Here is a 20404-nt window from a genome sequence, read left to right as displayed (position 1 = left end):
GCGATCGCCGACAACCAAAAAGACCCAATGCCATCCCAATAACTAATAGAAATGGATATTCCATCTTGCCCCTCCCAATGAAACCGTCATTTGGAAGTCCTAGAATGGGGTTTCCACCGAGGTGGAAAAGAGTCCCAAATGCTTGCTCTGAGGTTCTCAATGACTGCCCATTTCCTTGCCTGGTGTGCTATTATAACCAACTGCCTAGAGCATTTGAGCTCTACAACATGTGTTCTAGTGAGATCTTCATTAAGGGAGATCTTATTGGGAAGAGAAAATAGCTTCTTCTTAGCTTTAAAAGCCTAAAGCCAATCAACCACAAACCTGAACTAGAGAAAAGGAGTGGAATCAGACCCAAGCCAAGCCAATCAAGGGGCACATTAGGGAGATCCAAATTATCCCTAAGGAATAAGGTCTCAACCACCATGGTGTCAAAGGATGGAAGAGGTAAAGGGAGCCCTCTCACTTTAAGATTCAATTATTGTGCCCACCTAGTATGCTCCTCCATGAGTTTAGCATGTACCACCTCCTCAATTGTTGTTGATACGTGTTTCCATTTCCTATTTAAAGGCAGCTTGCTAAGACCTGATTTACTCCTACGTATTTTTCAAATCTAGAAGCTCTACATATAAAGTCTCAATAGGGGGCGGTGGTGGACAACTTGCTCTTTGTTGTCATTCAACTAATCCTTCAGTTATTTGTTATGTTCTTCGATTATTGTTACCCATTTTGTGAGATCATCAACCTCTATATGTAATGCCAAGTTTTTTGATTCCAAGAATTCTCTCCCATCTTCCAAATCCTTTGGACCTTGGATTACTTTAACGTTGGTGGTTTCCCAAACACAAGAATCTGCCCCCCTTCCCTTAGACCGACTACAGATGAGGAGGAATCTACACCCCTAACAAAGGAGAGGGACAGATAATATGTATTGGGATCATCAAAATGGGTTGGAGTGGTGAATCACCCAAAGGCATTGGACAATGCACTACATCGCGCGCAACCCTCGTTGGAGAGTTGATTCCACCAAGAGTCACAATGTTGGTTCAATCTAGTTGACATGAGGGCTTGAGATGAGGGCACAAACTAGTGTAGAGATGGAAGTGGATGGATAAGGAGAGGAGGTTGAACAAGCTTGGGTCGAGATTGAACAAGTCACAATTGAGTTACAATCAAGGCCAAGTGTAAAAAGTGTGTGCATAGTCACAGGACATCACAATCGCAACAAAACACACAGGCATGGGAAATGAGGGGATGCGTAGAGTTGGACGCATGGGAAAAGGGTGGACACAGGCACAAAGGGTGACAAGTCAGGAAAGGGCTCGGATCAAGCAATCTCTGTAAGATACCCCCTTGGAATATTTCAAATTTTCTCACTAGAATTTCTGAGTTTCACTGAGTTTGGCACTAAGGTATTTCGTCAAACAATTTGTGTACATATGGTTGGAGCTGCACATTTTGTAATTTATTTCAATAAAAATAAACACGGTACCACAAATACACCGTGAAAATACATCATAAATAGCTTGTATCTAATTGATATTAAATTTAGAGGACATACATACCACTGATATAGCTTTCCACAACATTGTTAAAAGATATATGGCAACAAATGACAGCAAACTTTGTGCAATAGTTTGGCTATAGGTTCACGCTCAAAAGATAAATGTAGAAACTCAGCCACAGAGATGTATTGACATAACAAAGAATAAATATGCAGCCTTCCCAACAGGAATCCAGCAAGTAATGAATGATATCTCCAATAGTTAAATGGGCACCCAGAATAGGAACTCGACCCCTTTAACAGTCTGCAACTCATTCTCAGGGATAAAGGCACTTAGCCTATAGCAATTACTACCCAAAGACACTAAAATCGTCCTCTATTTGACAACTCACAGAACTTTGTCCCCTTATACCAACTCAACCCTTTGACACAACTTGACCCCTTTTAATGATAAAACTCGGCCCTCATAAAAGATAGAACTCAACCCTCTTACAATAGCAAAACTAGGCCCCCACAGAATAGTCAACTCAGCCGGCAACAATAGAATGCAACTCGGCCAACAAAGGAGAAGCCCTTGGCTTGATATGAGAAGGAAAAAATCAGCGTCTTCCAGATGTGAACTCAATCCCAACAGAGCATGGAACTGGGTCTGCAAAGAGAATATAGAATACCAAATATGGACTTATAAAATCCACTGATAACACCTTAAACTTAGTCAATCTCTACCATTGTCTTTTTCTTCGTCAATAATGAAGTCCAATGTTGAAATATGAGTGATTTTGCTCCAATACCAACTAGAGTGTATAGTTTCAACACCAGAACCAACAACTAGAATGAGAGCTTCCATAAATCCTAGTCTATTTCCTAATAGTTCTCCAAAATTTTAAATTTGAAGTGAACATATGCAAAAATGAGGAGAAACTCCTCATTTTCCCCTTTTTATAACTCTCTTAACTCTTTTGCCACATTTTTTACCTTTTATTTTAATAAAGTCACTTTAGTGGGTTTTCTCACTTTATAATTTAAAAGTGACTTTTCATTAGCCTAGGACCCATGTCCCATTTCCCCCTTTTAGCTTTTATAAAGATTTCTCCTAGACAAATTGTGTTCCCTTGATTGATTTTCTCGTCCTAGCCTACGAGAACTTAATTAGGCTTGCATAGTCATCCCCTTATGTCTAAGCGGATGGGGGCATTACAGTCCTCCCCGCCCAAGATTACTTGTCCTCAAGCAATTTCAATCCAGGATGTTGGACCACCTTTTCTCCTTCCCAAGTGGCATCTTCGACAGGCAAATCTTTCCATTTGACCAAATAATCTTTAATGGTTTGGTTTCTTAACTTCTGCTCCCTTACCTCCAAAATTTCTTCCAGTATCATTATAAAATTCCCTTCTTCGTCTAATGGTGGAAGCTCAATAGACATGACAATTGTTGCCCCAGGGCCTTCTTGAGGCGTGAAACATGGAAGGCATTATGTATCTTACACCCCTCTAGAAGCTCCAGCTCATAAGCCACATCTCTTATAGACCTCACAATCTTGTAGGGTCCATAAAATCTAGGTTTCAGTTTCTCTGCCCCCTTCCTTTTAAGTGATGATTGTCGATAGGGTTGCAGAAGAAGATATACTAGGTCCCCAACCTCAAAGCTACGCTCCACCCGATGCCTATCTACATGTATATTTTGTTGATTCTGAGCCATTTGCAAATTATCTTTGAGGAGTCGCAATATGTCCTGGCTCTCCTGAATCCAGTCCTTAGCTATAGGTGCCCTGTTGTCTCCAAACACCTAATCTACAAGCATGGGTGCCTCATACCCATACAAGGCTTTGTAGGGAGTCATCCCAATCGACATGTGATAAGTGGTGTTATAACAATGCTCTCCCAAGTGCAACCACTTTATCCAAGCTTTTTGTTGGCCCGACACATAGTTTCTCGAATAGCCCTCCAGCCACTATTGACTATCTCGGTCTACCCATATGTTTTCGAATGATAACTGGTACTCGAAGTTAACTCTATCCCACCAATCTGAATTCCTACTAAAATCCTCCCATGAATCTATTGTCCCTATCGTTGACAATGGTCTTTGGCAGTCTATGCAATCGGAATATCTCTTTGAAGAATAAATCCACTACCTATGATGCCAAAAATCAGGAATGTATGGCAAAGAAATGCACAAACTTTGTGAGTCTATCAACCACCACATAATGCAGTCCTACCCTTGCACCTGAGGTAAGCCTATGAAGTCCATCGAAATGCTTTCCCATTTTTCTTTGGAATGGGAAGTGGTTGAAGTAACCCTACCAAATGAGTATCATCTGCTTTATTTTGTTAGCAGATGTTGCACTCCCTTACAAATCTCAACTCATCAGTCTTAAGGCCTTTCCATGTGAACCTCTCCATGACCTGTTTGTAAGTTTTCAAATACCGAGGGTGCCCTGCCAATGGTGCATTGTGTGTTGCATGCATGATTGTTTCCTTAAGTTGAGACTTTGGTACCAAGTAGATCTTGTCTTTGTAGTAAATAACGTCATATATGACACAATACCTGTCATCCTAAATCATCCCATCAAGGATCTCAAAAGCAAATTTGTTCTTGGAGTACTCAACTAGCAGGATGGATTTCTAGTTAGTTGTGATCTCTATGAGAGAGAGTGGGTGGCATACTGGAAAGGGCATCAACTACCACATTGTTCTTGGCCTTAACACACTCAATCTCAAAATCATACGCCTGTAATTTGTTGATCCACTTTTGTTGTCGCTCGCTTAACTCTTTATGCTCCCATGAGGATCTTTAAGCTGTGGTGATTTGTCTTCACCTTAAATTTGTTCCCTAACAACTATTGTTTGAATTTGGCCAATGGATGCATAATGGCCAACATCTCCTTGTCGTATATTGAATAATGTCATTCATATTCCTTGAGTTTGCAGCTCTCAAAAGAAATGGGATGGTTATTTTGGATCAATACGGCTCTTATCCCTATCCTTGAAGCATCATACTCAAGCACCAATGGTTGAGTGAAGTTTGGTAACGCTAGCACAGGACATGAACTCGTCCCTTGTTTCATCCTCTCAAAGGCCACCTGTGCCTCATCTGTCTATACAAAAAGCTCTCTTCTTAAAGAGGTATGTAAGAGGTGTCATCAGTTGTGAGTACCCCTTAACAAAATTCCTGTAATATGTGCAAAGGCCTAGGAAGATTTTCAATTCTGTTACATTCTTCAGGGTACGCCACTCCATGATTGCCCTGATTTTCTCCTAGTGTACATAGACCCCATTTTCACCGATCACGTGCCCCAAATAAAGCATCTCAGTCATACCAAACTCACATTTGGGCTCTTTTGCTTAGAGTTGTTCTTCCAGAATTTCCAACACCTCATCCAAATGGTTGAGATGATCCTCCCAAGTCCTGTTGTAAATGAGCATGTCATCATAGAAGACCAACATATACTTCCGTAATTGTTTATTGAACATTTGGTTCATGCAGGATTGAAATGTAGCGAGGGCACTAGTTAGCCCAAATAGCATAACCAAAAACTCGTAGTGCCCATAATGGCACCGGAAAGTAGTCTCTGAGATATCCTATTCCCGAACTCTAATCATATGGTAGCTAGAGCGAAGATCTATCTTCAAGAAGTACTTTGCTCCCTTTAACTCGTCCATCGGTTCATCAATCCTTGGAATCAAATATCAATTCTTGATTATTTTCTTATTATGGTGGCCTGGGTGCAGGTGTTATGGACAATCGTTCAAATCCAGAAATGATTTCCGCAAGTTCGGACGGAATTTCCTCTTGGATTTCCTGCAAAGTATCAATCATCTACCTCCAAAGTCATCTATTCTACTAAATTAGCAAAACTGCTTAATTTTAGTCACAATGACAAGTGCTTTACAAGTCCTCTAAGCATCGCAAATCGCAATTTCTCCAGGCCAAGGTTCATTCACTCATGAATGATGTGATGCAATATTAATCCAACGGTCAGTGGTCAGCAGTGATCCACCGATCAGCATCGCATGGGGATCTGCACGACATTTACTCACCCTCACGGAGCCAATAAGGTTTATAAACCCTTGGTCTATAAAAGTTCGGGTCCGGTTTTGAGATTAACGTCCGATCATCTTAAGACCCGATATCCATTGGATAACAGAGGCCATTAAATCCTATGGCTCGCGAGACTTCTATTAGCACACGGGTTAAAAACAGGCCCAACCCCCACCGTTGACTGTGACGTAAGACGTTGAAAATGAAATCAATGGCTAGGAATGAGTGCGGAGCTTCAACCCCGATCAAGAAATCCGTACACTTCCACCCCCACAGTTGCTAATACACGGCAAAAAAGAAATTAAATGCAATCACACTAGATCACACAAACTCTAAATTCTCAGGCCAAACTAGAAATTCAATAATACACAGAGGTACTACGGAGGGATGCAACACCTCCGGGATTGACCAATTATACACAAAAATACACAGAGATATAATTTCTGCAACTTAATCTTATATGGCCAAAACAAGCCGAATCAGTCAAAAATCCCTTTACAATCATTCAGAACTTACATAAATACCATTTCATCTAACAATCAGATCCTTAAACACTAGATCGAATCTGCCTAATCTTAAACAATATCTAATCTGGTTGATATTCTCCTCGAGAATCTCAACTGAATCTAAACTACATGAATTAATTACAAAATCACTCAATCCCTAAATCCTAGCTCAAATCCTATCTAGAAAGCTTGTAAATTGATAGCTAAAGGATCCCACTCCTTTGCTTGTAAACTTTTTTTGTATTTTTGGAATAAGTTCGAAGCCTTTTGCCTTCAAGCCTCATGCTCCTGCATCATATTAAGTGCCTGATAATCGATACACATCCTCAAGATGCCATCTTTCTTCTTGGACAACACCACCGAAGAAGCAAAAGGACTAGAACTAGAACAAATGTGGCCCAATCGCAACAACTCTTTGATAGTCCTTTTTATCTTGTCCTTGTATACCTTGGGATGGTGGTAAGGGCTAGTTATAATTTCCTAAACCCCTTCCTCTAACTCTATGACATGCTCAAACCCTCTATCTGGGGGTCTACCTGAAACACACAAAATGGTGGAAAATGAAATCAACTTTATTATAAAGATCACACAAAGAATGAAAATTTTGTGGTTATCGCAAAATTGTTGTCAAAGTGATTTAGTGGGCACAACATGTAATTGTCAGAGATTCAAAGTGATTGCTCGAATTGATCCCAAAGACGAAGCATATTACAACGCACTTGAATTTTTTGCTTGCTTGGTATATGAAAGAATGGACTATGCGACTTCATGTGTATATATTTGTTGATGTCAAATGAAGTGAGTGTCAGTCCACTTTTCCTTGTACGTTCAGCAGCAGATTTTCATCAACTCCAAAGGACTCATCACATGGTCAGGTTGGATTTTGTTTGCTTATAAATCACATTGGCCTCTCATGGGATTTTAAAGCAATATTGTTTTTTATTGAGTAAATTGTGATTGGAATAACACTGAGAGTGGAGTGTTGATAAGATTTTGAAGCATTGTTTGAGAAGTTAATTATTTTCTGGTGACATATTTTATAATTTGGTGAAAGTCTTTGAGAAGTGGTTTATGAATAAGCAAGTAGTGTCGTTGGCTTTGTAGTATCACTGGCTTTGTGTACTTGAAGGTCTGCCCTTCATCTCTTCTTATTTTCCATCAGCATTGTATGAACGACTATCCATTTTTACTTGTTAAATTTTCATTGTAAGTGGATGCATTTTCGGTGGTATCTGACACCCTTTTTCAAAACTGATTGTTTTTTTATAGTAAGTTGGAAAAAATGGGGAGAATTAATGATTTGATAGAGATATTAAATACTCTAATGTCGTCTATTGTTCATAACAATGTCCAAATCAACAAAGACGCCCTGTCTTACATTAAAAATTATTTGCAAAATGCACAAGAGACGTTAGAATTTCTCCAAATAGAGTCGCAGTTACAGAGAGAAGAACTACAAAAGAAGAATTTTGAACCTGTTTTTGTTCAAAACAACTAATTGTTTGACTCTGACTCCCATCACCAATCAGATATGGATCAGACCATTTCAGGAGCAAATTTGGATGCAGCTGAAAGTCTTGATGTGAAACCTACAGTTCCCAAAACATTCATTAGACCTTGGGAAGAAATCATGCACAACAAAAACAGAACTGGTGTGGGATATGATAAAAATGTTTTTTCTCATGTGCTTGATTTTTCAAAGCCTATAAAATTTCGTAGTGCTGGAATTTTGGATGTTGTTCCACAACAAGTTGCTACATGCCAACATTATGACAGAATTGGACATGAGAAAGATCACTATTATGATCTTCACCCTTGTGAACATTGTGGAAAGAAGAATCATCATTCAAACAAATGTTTCAAGCATAAGACTATTGCAAGAGAGAAAATTAATTTTGGATGGATTGCTTCTTGGGATTGGTTTAAAACTAACAAGAAGATTTACAAGTCATACCACAGGATATGTTCAAAAGTGTTGACTAGTCTTGCAGTGAAGAGTACTTCATCTTCTCACACTGCACCTAACAAGGGGGGAATTGACGAAATCGATGGTCTGCTACAGGTTCGAAGATTTGTCAAGTGAGCTTGAGTCGGAGATAATCAGAGTTGTACTGCTACAACCTAGAGTTCGAGTTCAGGAATCAAATTCAAAGTTGTAGACAGAGTTTTTTATTTATGCTCTATTAGGATGAGCATGGGTTGCATGTTTTTAGCATGTTGAGATTTGTTATGGAGCACTTCCACTAGGGGAATTGTTCCAGAGTTGGTTTGTTTGAGGAACTGCTGTGATAGTTTCAGAGTTGATGGTCATCCTTAAACCATCACTAGTCGAAACCTTGAGTCCTTTCTTTTGTATCATTTGTGATTTTCTCTTAAAAACCACCATCCTTGGTTTGTGGTCATCCTTTGAAAAACATTTTTGAGAGACATTTAGCTCTTGGTTGAGGTGCATTTTTGTATTTTCAGCTCTCATTCTTGGACTTTGATACATCCCTTCGAATTAAAGGGGGGATGTTAGACACCTAATCCTCGGGTTATAGTTTGGGTTAGTGTGTGATGGTGATTAGTTATTAGAGTCCAAGAAAACCTAGAAACTGAATCATCGGTTTTCTTATTGTATTAATATATACATATTGTGCATCATTCTTTGTGTGATCATTATAATAAAGTTGATTTCGTTTTCCACCATTTTGTGTGTTTAACAAAAGGTTGTTTTAATAAACCCTTAGCCCACACGTTATAAAAGCTGCCCAAGATTTGCACCTAGCCCCAACCACAAACACCAGAACAAGCAAAAGCAACCCAGAAGAGTCAAAAATGTCATTGAGCAGACTTGAACCCTAGTGAAGGCATTAATAGGCTCCCTATTTTCACCTACTAGGAAAGCCCTCATTGACATCCTTTTACCTTTAACCTTAAACTTTCTTTATTTTCAAAGCTCAATTGCTCAATGTTGCTTTTTCATGCGAAATATAGACTAGAAAAGAACACCAAAAAAGGAAGAAAATACATTGGAAAAGAGGGCATTTTAGTTAACTAAAGTGCCCTAACCTGTAAAGTTTCTTTACATTTAAAGTTTGATTGCTCAATATTGGTTTTTCATGCAAAAGCCACCCAAGACTTGCACCTGGCCCCAACCGCAAACAAAACCACAAGCAAAAGCAGCCCAAAAGGGTCAAGCGTGTCTGTGGGGAGACTTGATTCCTAGTGGAGGGATTAACAAGCTACCTGCTTTCATCAACTAGGAAAGCCCCTATTCATATCCTTTTACCTTTAACCTGTGAGCTTTCTTTGCATTCAAAGCTTGATTGCTGAATATTGGTTTTTCATGCAAAGTCAATTTAGCACTGCCATGGTGATCTAGAGATATAAAAGTAGAAGTTGGGGCTGATGAAGTTCAAATATTTCATCAATGAAGTCTTGCAAATTTAGGGCACATTCTAGGAGATGTCTTTTGCACTCCCACGTTATGCTTGCTGGACGTACTTTTCAATCCCATTGACTTACTCTTGTGGTCATTTGTTGGACATTAGGTTGGAGATTAATAAAAACATATTTTCTTATCTTATCTTCCTCCATTTCCAAACATTATTTGCTTCTCTCTTGTCTATAAATTAGCATAATAAAGATGTTTTCTAGTTGGGTTAGTAATATAGGATCTCTAATTTTGGCAATTAAGGGTCAAACAAGAGCATGTGATCAGATGACAGGGATTGAAAATCTGTCAGAAACATGTCACATGTTACATTCTCATTTGCTTGAAATTTGTCCAGACAGTAATGGAAACCAGGCTGACAACTGTTATAGTCTCCTGCCTGGATCCACTAATTTACTAAAACACTGGTTTAAACAATTCGTAATTGCAGCAAAGAGTACATGTTATGTGATAAATTGTAACTTCAATGGAATTTGGAAAATAAAAAATCACCATTAATTGGAGATAGCTCCTCTGTAAGATGAATATTGCAATCTAACGCAACCAATAACTATCATAACTCCAGTCCAAAGACTGGACAAAATCCATAAACCAATTGTGGATTTGTGATGAACTGCTTCAAGGACAACTCATAAACCTCAACTCTTGTGAGTGAACACTTCATAGCTCACAAGAACATAAAGAGACTTTCTACAATCAAATAACGAGAATCTTCAAATAAAACACAAACAACAATTTAGTTGTTTACTAAAAGATTAATAAAAGAAAGCTTTAAGAATTGACTGTCAACTGACACAATACCACAATGAGAATAAGGAGCTTTGCACATGCATGAACCTTATGAAAAGCCTCGTAACGAATGCATATACAGCCAATACAACCCTGAAAAGCATAGTAAAACATCCTAGGACTCCCTCCTTCCACCTTTTTGGGCAGATAGATTAATTATAATTGCAAAGTAACGTTTTCAGAAGGAATGCCAACCTGGATCTTGTTGAAAGTTTGAAATTTTGTAACTTTGAAAACAGCAGAAGAAATTGTGAATGGCCTAAAAATCTAAATAGTCCTCACAAATTATTTTATCGTATAAGTATCTGCAGTCAGGTAGCAGTATGCCATGGACAAGCCCATGTATTTTGGCCAATCTACAAGGTATGTAAAGTGCGACCGACATTACAGATTCCAGGGGGGCTTCGGTTGAAGTTTTAAAAGGGATATCCCAGTTTAAAAAGAGCTTTTATTTCCACTGACTCGAGAAAAACCAAATTGTACAGCGAAACCCTTATAATATAACTGCAGAAAGTATTCTCCAAATAGTAAAACACAAAATTCATTATAACTGATTTTATGCACTAACAAAAGCAGTGGCAGTACAGTAAACAGACAAAACCTAATTGTTTCCAGCATCGACTGCCTCCGAGTGTATTAATTCACCTTCAAATAGAAATAAACGTAAACATTGTTCCGTGTTTATTCCAAGAGGACCACGGTCCATTGGAGGTTCACAAAGCATTGAGCCGTCAAAAAAGATTGCATTCTTGTTGCGTCTGTCCTACCCAAATGCCATGCCAAAAAGGGATGAGGCCGGATGTAATTCCTGGGCAAATTTGGCAAAATAGATACCCCTAAACCTGGCACATATACCCAAGGAAGTGTGTTATGTCGTGCAACCCCAAAACTTGGAGGATGTTTCCGTGTTTATACACTGGTGCAAAAAAGTAACGTTGCAGAGGCCGGGTTATAGTATATACCAGTATTGGTAAATATATAAAAACATCCTAATATTTGCCGCCTGACTATTTCCAAATTTTCCCCACAATTCGTTAGATAAAAAGGGCGTTTAACAAAACTTCTATGGGCTATGTAAAAGCATAACAAATTTGGAAAACATTGGTAAAGTTTAGTCAAATTTCTGTAAAATGTGTTCTGAGTGGACTAACGATCCGGTAAAAGCCTAACTCACAGAAGCGTATGTGGTTCTTTCAAATATCCTGTTAAACTTTGAACGTGCGGAAGAAATGAGATTAGGAACCAATGATGCTTATATCGTTCTAAGTTCAATTATGTATCGAGCCACTCAGCCTCCCACTTAAAATTTAGATGCAACTCAAACTACTTCCCGCTTTAATAACAATGGGATCAAAACGACATTGCCCAAAATATGTATTTCAATCTTCTACGGAACAAATTCATCAAATTCTGCAAATGAGTGCCTTCTAATCGGATGCCAATTAAACCAAATAAGAATTAAAACACCCAGGCGGGAATACTAAAGATCTGGGCCTGAAGAAAACCCATACTCAAGAACGGCTAAACCAAAAAAAACCCTAATACTGCTGAAATCGTTTAAAGGATTTTACCTCGATGAATTTTTACGCCGAAATTGTGCAACACTAGCAGCTAAGCGAGTAGCCTTCCGCTCCTTTCTAAGATCTCTCTGATAAATCGACTAGGATTACAGTGGTTTCCGACCTGCGATTTTTGTTTGAAAAATAAATTTATTTTCAGACAGTTAAAATAGAGGTGAAGAACAAGACAAGAACGTAAGGAATTTATACGATTGCGGAATATAATTCAGGGGATGAGAGCTCACGCTGTGGTCACATGACAAGTGGACTTAACGAAAAAGGGCTTGTCTCCTGCCTCTCGACCTTCAACCACTTCCATGCTCACATCAAATATAAGTGGTTTTGCCCACATCCTCTCTTCAATTGTTGTTTATATATGTTTTGAGCATGGTAAGGTTTAGCCTTGTGGGTGGATTGCAAAGCCACCTTCCTATAGCCTTTTGGAGTTTAAGGTCCAACATTCAACATCGCATTGGTAAATGGTTTCAAATGTACTAGTTAAGAGTATTTTTTTGGCAAGGTGCCTCTATCCCAGCGTAGTAGGCGGATGATTCTAGATTCAGTGAAAGGTGCTCTAGCCACTAGTGATTAATGATTACCTATAGGTTTTGGAGCAAGGTAATTATGAAGGTCAAACCTCTTATATGTGTGTAAAGGGTATTGAAGTTGAAATAGAAAACTTTATTTTTCAAGCCTTCATGCCTTTGGTGGAACTTGAAAAAATAAAATTACTTCTATCACATATCATGGTTGATTTCGTTGTTTGTAAGAGAGAACACACTTGTGGTATTGTAACCTAATTATCTTCTTTACCATTGTGTAAAGATGCTCAACCACCTTTTCTAATAAAGTTTCATGGAAGGACATTTATAATTTGGTGGTTATCTCATGTAATCAATTTATTCTCATGTCCATCATTTATTAGGGGATAAATTTATCTAGGTTGTTGACTTTCAAGTTTCATCACAATTGATAAGGTTTTATTTTGGAAGAAAAGGAATGGCACTTTATTTTATAACATTGGGCATATTAAAAGCTTCATTTAGTATAACAACTCATTGATTCATGTGATCTTACACATATAGATTATTGTTCGAGTGCAAAAGTGAAAATGGATGTGGCATACCTAAGATGGATCCTCGATCTATGGGGAGGTGCCATTATTCCATGAGCCAGGATCCATCTAGTGCTTCTATAGCATATTTAATGTGATCTTAACAATCTCATAGATTAGGTGAAGGCAACTAAGAATAGAGGAAATGCTTGGACAATTACCCTCCTTCACCCTCTTAGTAAAATGACAACTTCCACATGCTTGTGCTCACCATTTTTTACATGGAAATACCTCTAGATCATCCCAATAGTGATGGTTGGGAACCTATAATCACTAATCATGGCCCTATTTTCAATGGTTAGGGACCAATCCCCAAGAACTATTATGATCTATCTCCCATTGTTGGGCTCATTCTAACATTTGTTTGGTAATATTGGATTTGTGTTTCCCCTTAGTCATGAGCCATTTGTTTCTGCTTGTTGTTATGTTATGTCATAGGCTTTTCATGCTACTATTACTATTGGGGGCTTAACTAGTTGGTTAAGAGGGGTTATTGATATTCCATCCAGTGGTATTAATCCATCCCAACATTTTGGTGTCTTTCACCTTGTGAAATCGTGGGGTTGTCATCATTGTTAGGTTCATCAAGTTTGGCTTTGCCATGCAATGTAACAGGACATCACACTCAATAGATGGTAGATGCCTGACACTTTAATTAAGAGAAGCACCTTGTGAATTCATCCTTTTCATGCTACAATAGTATACCCAAGGATTAAATTGTAGTTTTAAGGGAACTTTGATTTGTAACTGGCCTAATTTCAATCTTAGCTAGCATTCTTAATGGTTGTATTTGCAACATTCTCTTTTTTTGTAAAATTTTGTATGCATGTGATATTTTATATTAATAGTTAAATGAATCATTATGTGTGTGTGTGTGTGTGTGTTTTGATTAAACTCGCATTTGGAGGTGGACCATCATTGTGCTCAAGAGTTGGATCCAAACGTTATGAGCATGGTTAAAGTCCAAGATTATGGGGCATTGACTATCATTAATAAGACCAACTTCCTCTATCAGCTTCTCAATTGTTGAGATAGTGGGGATGAATGTGGAGAACTTATCACTTAAGGGCATTAAATGGGGGTTGTGTAGCCAATAGTGGAAATGCTCCCACCTTTAACAAATAGCTCATCAAACACAATGCCTTAACCCTTCCATCATAACATTGGAACTATACAGATTGCATAGGCAAAACAAGAGAGTTGACAAAAAGTTCGCTAATTAGATTATAAGGAACCTTACCCCTTAGACACTCCAATGTTTAATATAAGTGTGCCACATTCATTACCACTTTCTGCACTTGAACAATAATCTACAAATGAATATTGGCATAAATTAAATAAATGTCAACCCATGAGAAAGACTTAACAAGTTGATCTTTTAAAATAGAAACAAGACTTCAATTTTGATACAATGTTGGTATTGCTATATTTTTTTCTTATGTGTACCAAGTAGTCTTTATCTTTGGAATGAATTTCCATGTGGTTCACTTAGTATGGATAACCTTCAAATGTCCGAGAACTTTAGACATCTCATCATTTTTCCTTGATTTTATTGATGGGTGGAAACTTTCCCTATAACATTATGTGCATGCTAGAAAAGGGCCAATGTCATGCTTACCTCCCTTATTTGGTCAAATTTGATTGAGTAGGGCTCCAAAGTTTATTTAGTTCACTTTGATTGCTATTGATGGGTGCAAAGCAAGGATATTTTAGAAAATATTTAGAGTATAGACCTATTATTCATGCAAAACGCTAGGAAGAACTAAGAAACCTATAAAAGGCCTCCTTCACATAAGGTTATAGGGATTTGAGATGGGCTCTTAGAGTTTGATCTATCTTTTGAATAAACCTTGGATATTAGATTGATTCTTCTTCTCATACAAAGGAATGTCCAATTTGCACCTTTGTCTCCACATACCTAACTTGCTTATCAAGGATTGAGAGGAAAGCATAAAACACCATTGGACCATAGAAAGCCTTAAGAAGAACGAATCCAATGAGGATTTTGGGCCATCTCATTTCTATGCAAAAATATAACCTTATTGATGTAATCACTTTATTTGTAACATAATGAGTTGTACTTACCATATCAAAAATCACACCAACGCTCATGAAGATAGGATTGTAACCATGATTCAATTTACAAATTGTCTAACAATTGCAAATTTAACACCATTTTAATCATCTTATTAATTGTGGCATAGACATGGTCCCTTACTACAAGTTTCTTATGTAGTTGTGTAACCTATGTATGCAATCTCCACTATCATAAAGGAGGCCTCAATCCTTTTCGACCAAGTGACTCCAATGAAGGTTATAAGCTTGTACTAAAAAATATACAATTAGAGTCGAATTTTGATTATATGGTTTTTATTTTTCATGCATTTGAGGATGAATATGTATGATAGAAAACATCATCTTTTGTCGTAATTCAAACCTTGTTCAAGCATCTTCACACGTAGAGATATTTGATTACTTTACTTCTCCTATTGTAACACCCTCCTCCCACATTTACCCAAGCTAACCGGTCCACTGGGATAAACATGTGACGAGAGGCTACTATGATGTGATTCAACTCCCAATGTACAGTTAAGGAAGTGGAACCGCCAAAACAAAACCAATATGTCCTTACTTAGGAGCTATAAACCCTTCTGGAGTTAACCAACCCTTCCAAGTGCTTAACCCCTTAGACAACTTGTATTTTTTTTGACCTGGACCCTCAGCCGCTCCCATGACAAGCCATGCATGCAGTTGATGCCTTCCAGTCACTCCCACAGCTAGGCATGCCAACGACTATGGACTTTTTCAGGCAATTCTGAGCCAGCGACCCTTGATTTTGTGCCACTTTTTAAGGGCTAGGTATCAGGCCACTACCCAGAACTTCATGAAACCTATAGAAATGATAAACAACAATGGAATAAAGCTACTAATGCAATCATTTAACCAAGGACTTGACCAGACCCCTATTAGCCATGATAGGTACTTCGTCAAAATGTCACAAATATGAAACCTACAAGTGATAACAACATATCTGAGCATATGGGTCTCCTACTTATCTGAGATTCGTAAAGAAGCATTGATGTCTCATCACCATAGTTGTCTTATCATCTATTAGGTCATATATCCATTGTTCATTCATTTGCTAATCAAGACATGATAAGAGCCATACATCAAGTATGTTATAAAACATACTCATAACTATGAAAATTCCTCAACAGGAACCCTTATTACAACAACTGATGATATTACTTATATTTGTTAAATTCCTTAAAGCAAATTACTTACAGTTTTCTATAGCAAATATCATAATACATACACTGCAGCCTTCACTTTATTAAATTATAAGCGGAAACAAGATATTGAGCAAGAAAGAAAATACAACACAATAGACACCGTTATTTTTGGACAAATGTCCCCAGAAAAACCCAATGTGGGAAAACCGATGCAACAGTTCTGATGGTTTATTATTATTAAGCAATAGCAAATTTTGAATACATATTTGAATACCTCTCAGGTTATTCAGTTACAGGCAGAAAACTTTGTGAGATTACCTCACACTATCATTGGAAATCCTAGTTGATCTAGCCCCAGAATCATTACCCCGGCTTTTTTAGCTACCTCTACGCAGTATCTACGTCAGCCCAGCGTCAAGCTCTCTGGGGATAGCCTCAATCCTCTCGTTGGTCGATCTGCTGCCCAAGAGATTCGATTTCTGCCTCGCAGTCTCACACTCCGACTCCTGGCTTCTAAAACTCGAATTCCTTATGCAAATTTCAGACTCCCTCTTGGTTTTTGTGCTACCTCTGTGTGGCTCTGCATCAGCCCCTCTGGCTCAATGTTGCCATTGTTGGATTACTCTCTGCCTCTCTATGATGATGATTCTCTAGCTGAGAAAATCTCTCTCTCTCCGGATGTTATCCCTGCCCCTTAATTGCAAGAAATCTCCTTGATCGAAATTTCCTCCTAAGAATTTCTCACTTTAGAAATTTGATCTCTTGATCTCTCGGTGTGTTTTCCAAATGACCCTCAAGCCTCTTCTTATATCTTTCTGTTGGACAACCAATGACCTAGATTAACTCCTAATCAAAGGCTCAGATCATTTTGGCTTGATCTTTGTCTTCTTCTAGGATTTACACCCACAATTAGATTAATACCCACTAATATTTTTACTTTCCTAAGTTTAGACTTAGAGTCCCATTAAAAAATATTAATTATTTTAATAAAATTGCCTTTGGGTGGAATTTCCCATAACGCTTTATGGGTTCCTTGGAATACATGTGCCCATGACGCCCTGCAAAATTTGCGTCTTAGATCACATCCAATGCTACCCCAAATCAACACTCCCTCTTAGCGAAGAATGTGTTATAGCAATATACTGTTGCATACTGCTCAGACTCTGAAACATCATCCTCTACATTGCTAATGTCTGACATGTTGTCCATCAACTACTACGTTGTTGTTGTAACCGTACTGCTGCTGACACTACCAGCACTGCATCTGTACTACAACTCCCTCTCATGTGTTGCATTTGTGTTGCTGCTAGCACTGACACTGCCAACTGCCACTACACTACAAACTGTTGCTGCTACTCTGTCAGCAATGGAAAAACATCCAAAATTACTGAACTATCTATTTTCAATATGATACCACGTGAATGTTGAAGCCTGACTGCTGCTACTCTGTGCACTAACCCTCTAAATCTACTGCAATGTTGCTGACCTCTGCTATGTGTTGCTCAGTCTCTGGCGCTTGTAGCCACTGCAACTGTCTCCTCGACACTCCTCAGCACCATCCGACTAGTCCATCCTGCTACTTTTGATATAGGCTCCCATAGCAAGGAAATGATCCTAGAGGTGGACTCCTCAAGGATCCTGCCCATATGTAGCTCTTTCGAACTACAACTCCAAATCAGCCCACCTCCCTCCTAGAGGTATCTCGACTATTATGGCAAACTCCTCCTCTTCGGTCTTTGTGGGCGCAACCTCCAGATTGTGTTTCTCATCCTTCTCCTTCTTCTTGAGAGGACATTGAGTAGCGTAGTGACCCATATCACCACACTTGAAACACTTGATCTTCGAGACATCTTTCTTACATCTCCCCTACTCCTTCTGTCCCTTTGATGCAAGGGTTGCACTATCCTCTTCCTCCTTGGGCTTCAACCCACTGCTGCTGCTACTCCTGTCAAGTTTGACCTTGACTAAGTCTCTCCTCAACTCCTCTTGTTTTAGAGTTGCCCACATCTCATCCCAATTTGGTAATGTCGCTTTTCCCAAGATACTCTAGACAAAGACTTGCCACTCATCTGAGACAGAAGTGAGGGCTAGTCTAACCAACTCTAAATCCTGAGGTGTATGCCCTGGAGCAGACAACTCATCATGGGTTTCCTTCAGCTTCGTGAGCAATGGATCCACACGCTCTCCCTTCTGCATCTAAGCAGATCTCAGCTTCTGCTCCAAGTACATCTTTCGTTGCTTGGAAGATCCCTGATATAACTTGGCCAAGGCATGCCACATCTCCTTAGCAGTCCCTCTACTATCAACATGGTACACCACGTGATCCTTGACTCCATCTATGTTCATCCTCTTGGCCTTCGCCATCTTTTCCTTGTACTTCTTTAGCAGATCTAGATCTGTTGGTTCAGCCACCACGTTGTCGACATATGTCTTGAGGGCATGCTCATCTAGAAGGAATGACATTCTAGCCTTCTAGATGACGTAGTTGGATGCTTCGTCCAATCTTTCCTAATCCCTCAAGCCATTGGTTGCCATTTCTGCCAAAAATGTCGAAAATATCCTCTCTCCTATGTGTTATTGTTGGGCAAGCCTACACACTCCCTACTGGAGTTAATAAGACTATTGCCCCTTGTTGCTTCTCAGCTCTAGAGAATTCAAATTCCTTGTCTAGGAATTCTCTGAGGAAGAAATTCCCTCAGTCGTGCTTCTCTTCTCTCTTTTGACGATCTTTTGCCCAGCAAACTGCCTACAAAAAAATATGTGTTCCACCATCTCTCCTCACGCTGAGGCTTCAACGTTGCTCCCTTTGCCCTAACAAAAAGTCGAACTGGAAGTCCTTCTCTCTGTCGACTCACTCAAAGAGAAACTACCTCGAAAATATACCCTCCCTACTTGAAACTGTGTCAACCCTCTGGGGGTTTTGAACTACTGCCTCCTACAACTTTTTCTAGCTCCCTCTTCTGCTCAACACTGGATCTACCATCTCTGTTATTCTTGCTTCACCTGCAACTCTGATACCATGTGAAAAATCCTCAACAGGAACCCCTACTGTAGCAACTGATGATATTACTCCTATTTGTTAAATTCCTTAAAACAAATTACTTGCTATTTCCTATGGAAAATATCGTAATACATACACTGCAGCCTTCACTTTGTTAAATTATAAGCGGAAACAAGATATTGAGCAAGAAAGAAAATACAACACAATAGACATCGTTATTTTTGGACAAATATCCTTGAAAAAACCCAATGCGAGAAAACCAATGCAGCAATCTTGAGGGTTTATTATTATTAAGCAATAGAAAATTCTGAATACATCTTTGAATACCTCTCAGTTTATTCAGTTACAGAGAGAGAAATATTGGCAGAAAGATTTGTGAGATTACCCATACTATCACTGGAAATATTGGTTGATCCAGCCCCAAAATGTTTGCCCACGGCTTTTCTGGCTACCTCTACACAGTATCTACGTTAGCCCAGCGTCAAGCTCTCTAGGGACAGCATCAATCCTCTGGCTGGTCGATCTGCTACCCAGGAGATTCGATTTTTGCCTCCCAGTCTCACATCCCGGCTCCAAGCTTCTGAAACTCGAATTCCCTCTGCAAATTTCAGACTCCCTCTTGGTTTTTGTGTTGCCTCTGTGTGGCTCTGTGTCAGCCCCTCTGGCTCAGCGCTCCCACTGCTGGATTACTTTTTGCCTCTCTCTACTGATGATTCTTTTTCTAATAAAATATCTCTCTCTGGATGCTACCTGCCCCTCAACAGCAAGAAATCTCCTAGATCAAAATTTCCTCCTGAGAACTTCTCATTTTAGAAATTCGATCTCTTGATCTCTCGGTGTGTTTTCCAAATGACCCTCAAGCCTCTTCTTATATCTTTTTGTTGGACAACCAACAACCTAGATTAACTCCTAATCAAAGGCTCAAATCATTTTGGCTTGATCTTCGTCTTCTTCTAGAAGTTACACCCACACTTAGATTAATACCATTAATATTTAAATATTCTAAGTTTAGACTTAGTGCCCCATTAAAAAATATTAATTATTTTAAAAAATTGTCTTTGGGTGGAATTTCCCAAAACTCTTTCTGGATTCTTTGGTATACATGTGCCCAAGCCTCACTGCAAAATTTGAGGCTTAGAGAACATCCGATGCTAGCCCAAATCAATAATAAGCATCATATAATCAATAAATAACAAGGATATAACAGCCATAAAAACTACATAT

General features: G+C 38.8%; 1 protein-coding gene across 10 annotated transcripts in view; it reads right to left on the bottom strand.

Annotated features, from left to right (window-relative positions):
- The window catches only part of LOC149145503 (uncharacterized), a 229214-nt gene extending 217112 nt beyond the window's left edge, over positions 1-12102 (bottom strand). For 8 of the 10 annotated variants that reach the window (XM_089446515.1, XM_089446509.1, XM_089446514.1 and 5 more), the window contains exon 1: positions 11845-12001. The gene's annotated coding sequence lies outside the window, so the exon portion shown is untranslated. Of the gene's footprint in view, positions 1-11844; positions 12002-12077 lie in introns of those variants that run through there. The other 2 variants (XM_089446518.1, XM_089446512.1) reach the window with 2 other exon arrangements.
- Positions 12103-20404: the final 8302 nt, after the last annotated feature.

Source organism: Pinus tabuliformis, chromosome X (genome assembly GCF_031772625.1).
Source record: "Pinus tabuliformis cultivar Carrire ecotype Pingquan chromosome X, CPIR1, whole genome shotgun sequence".
NCBI classification, from domain to species: Eukaryota; Viridiplantae; Streptophyta; class Pinopsida; order Pinales; family Pinaceae; genus Pinus; species Pinus tabuliformis.
This window is presented reverse-complemented; position numbering and strand designations above follow the sequence as displayed.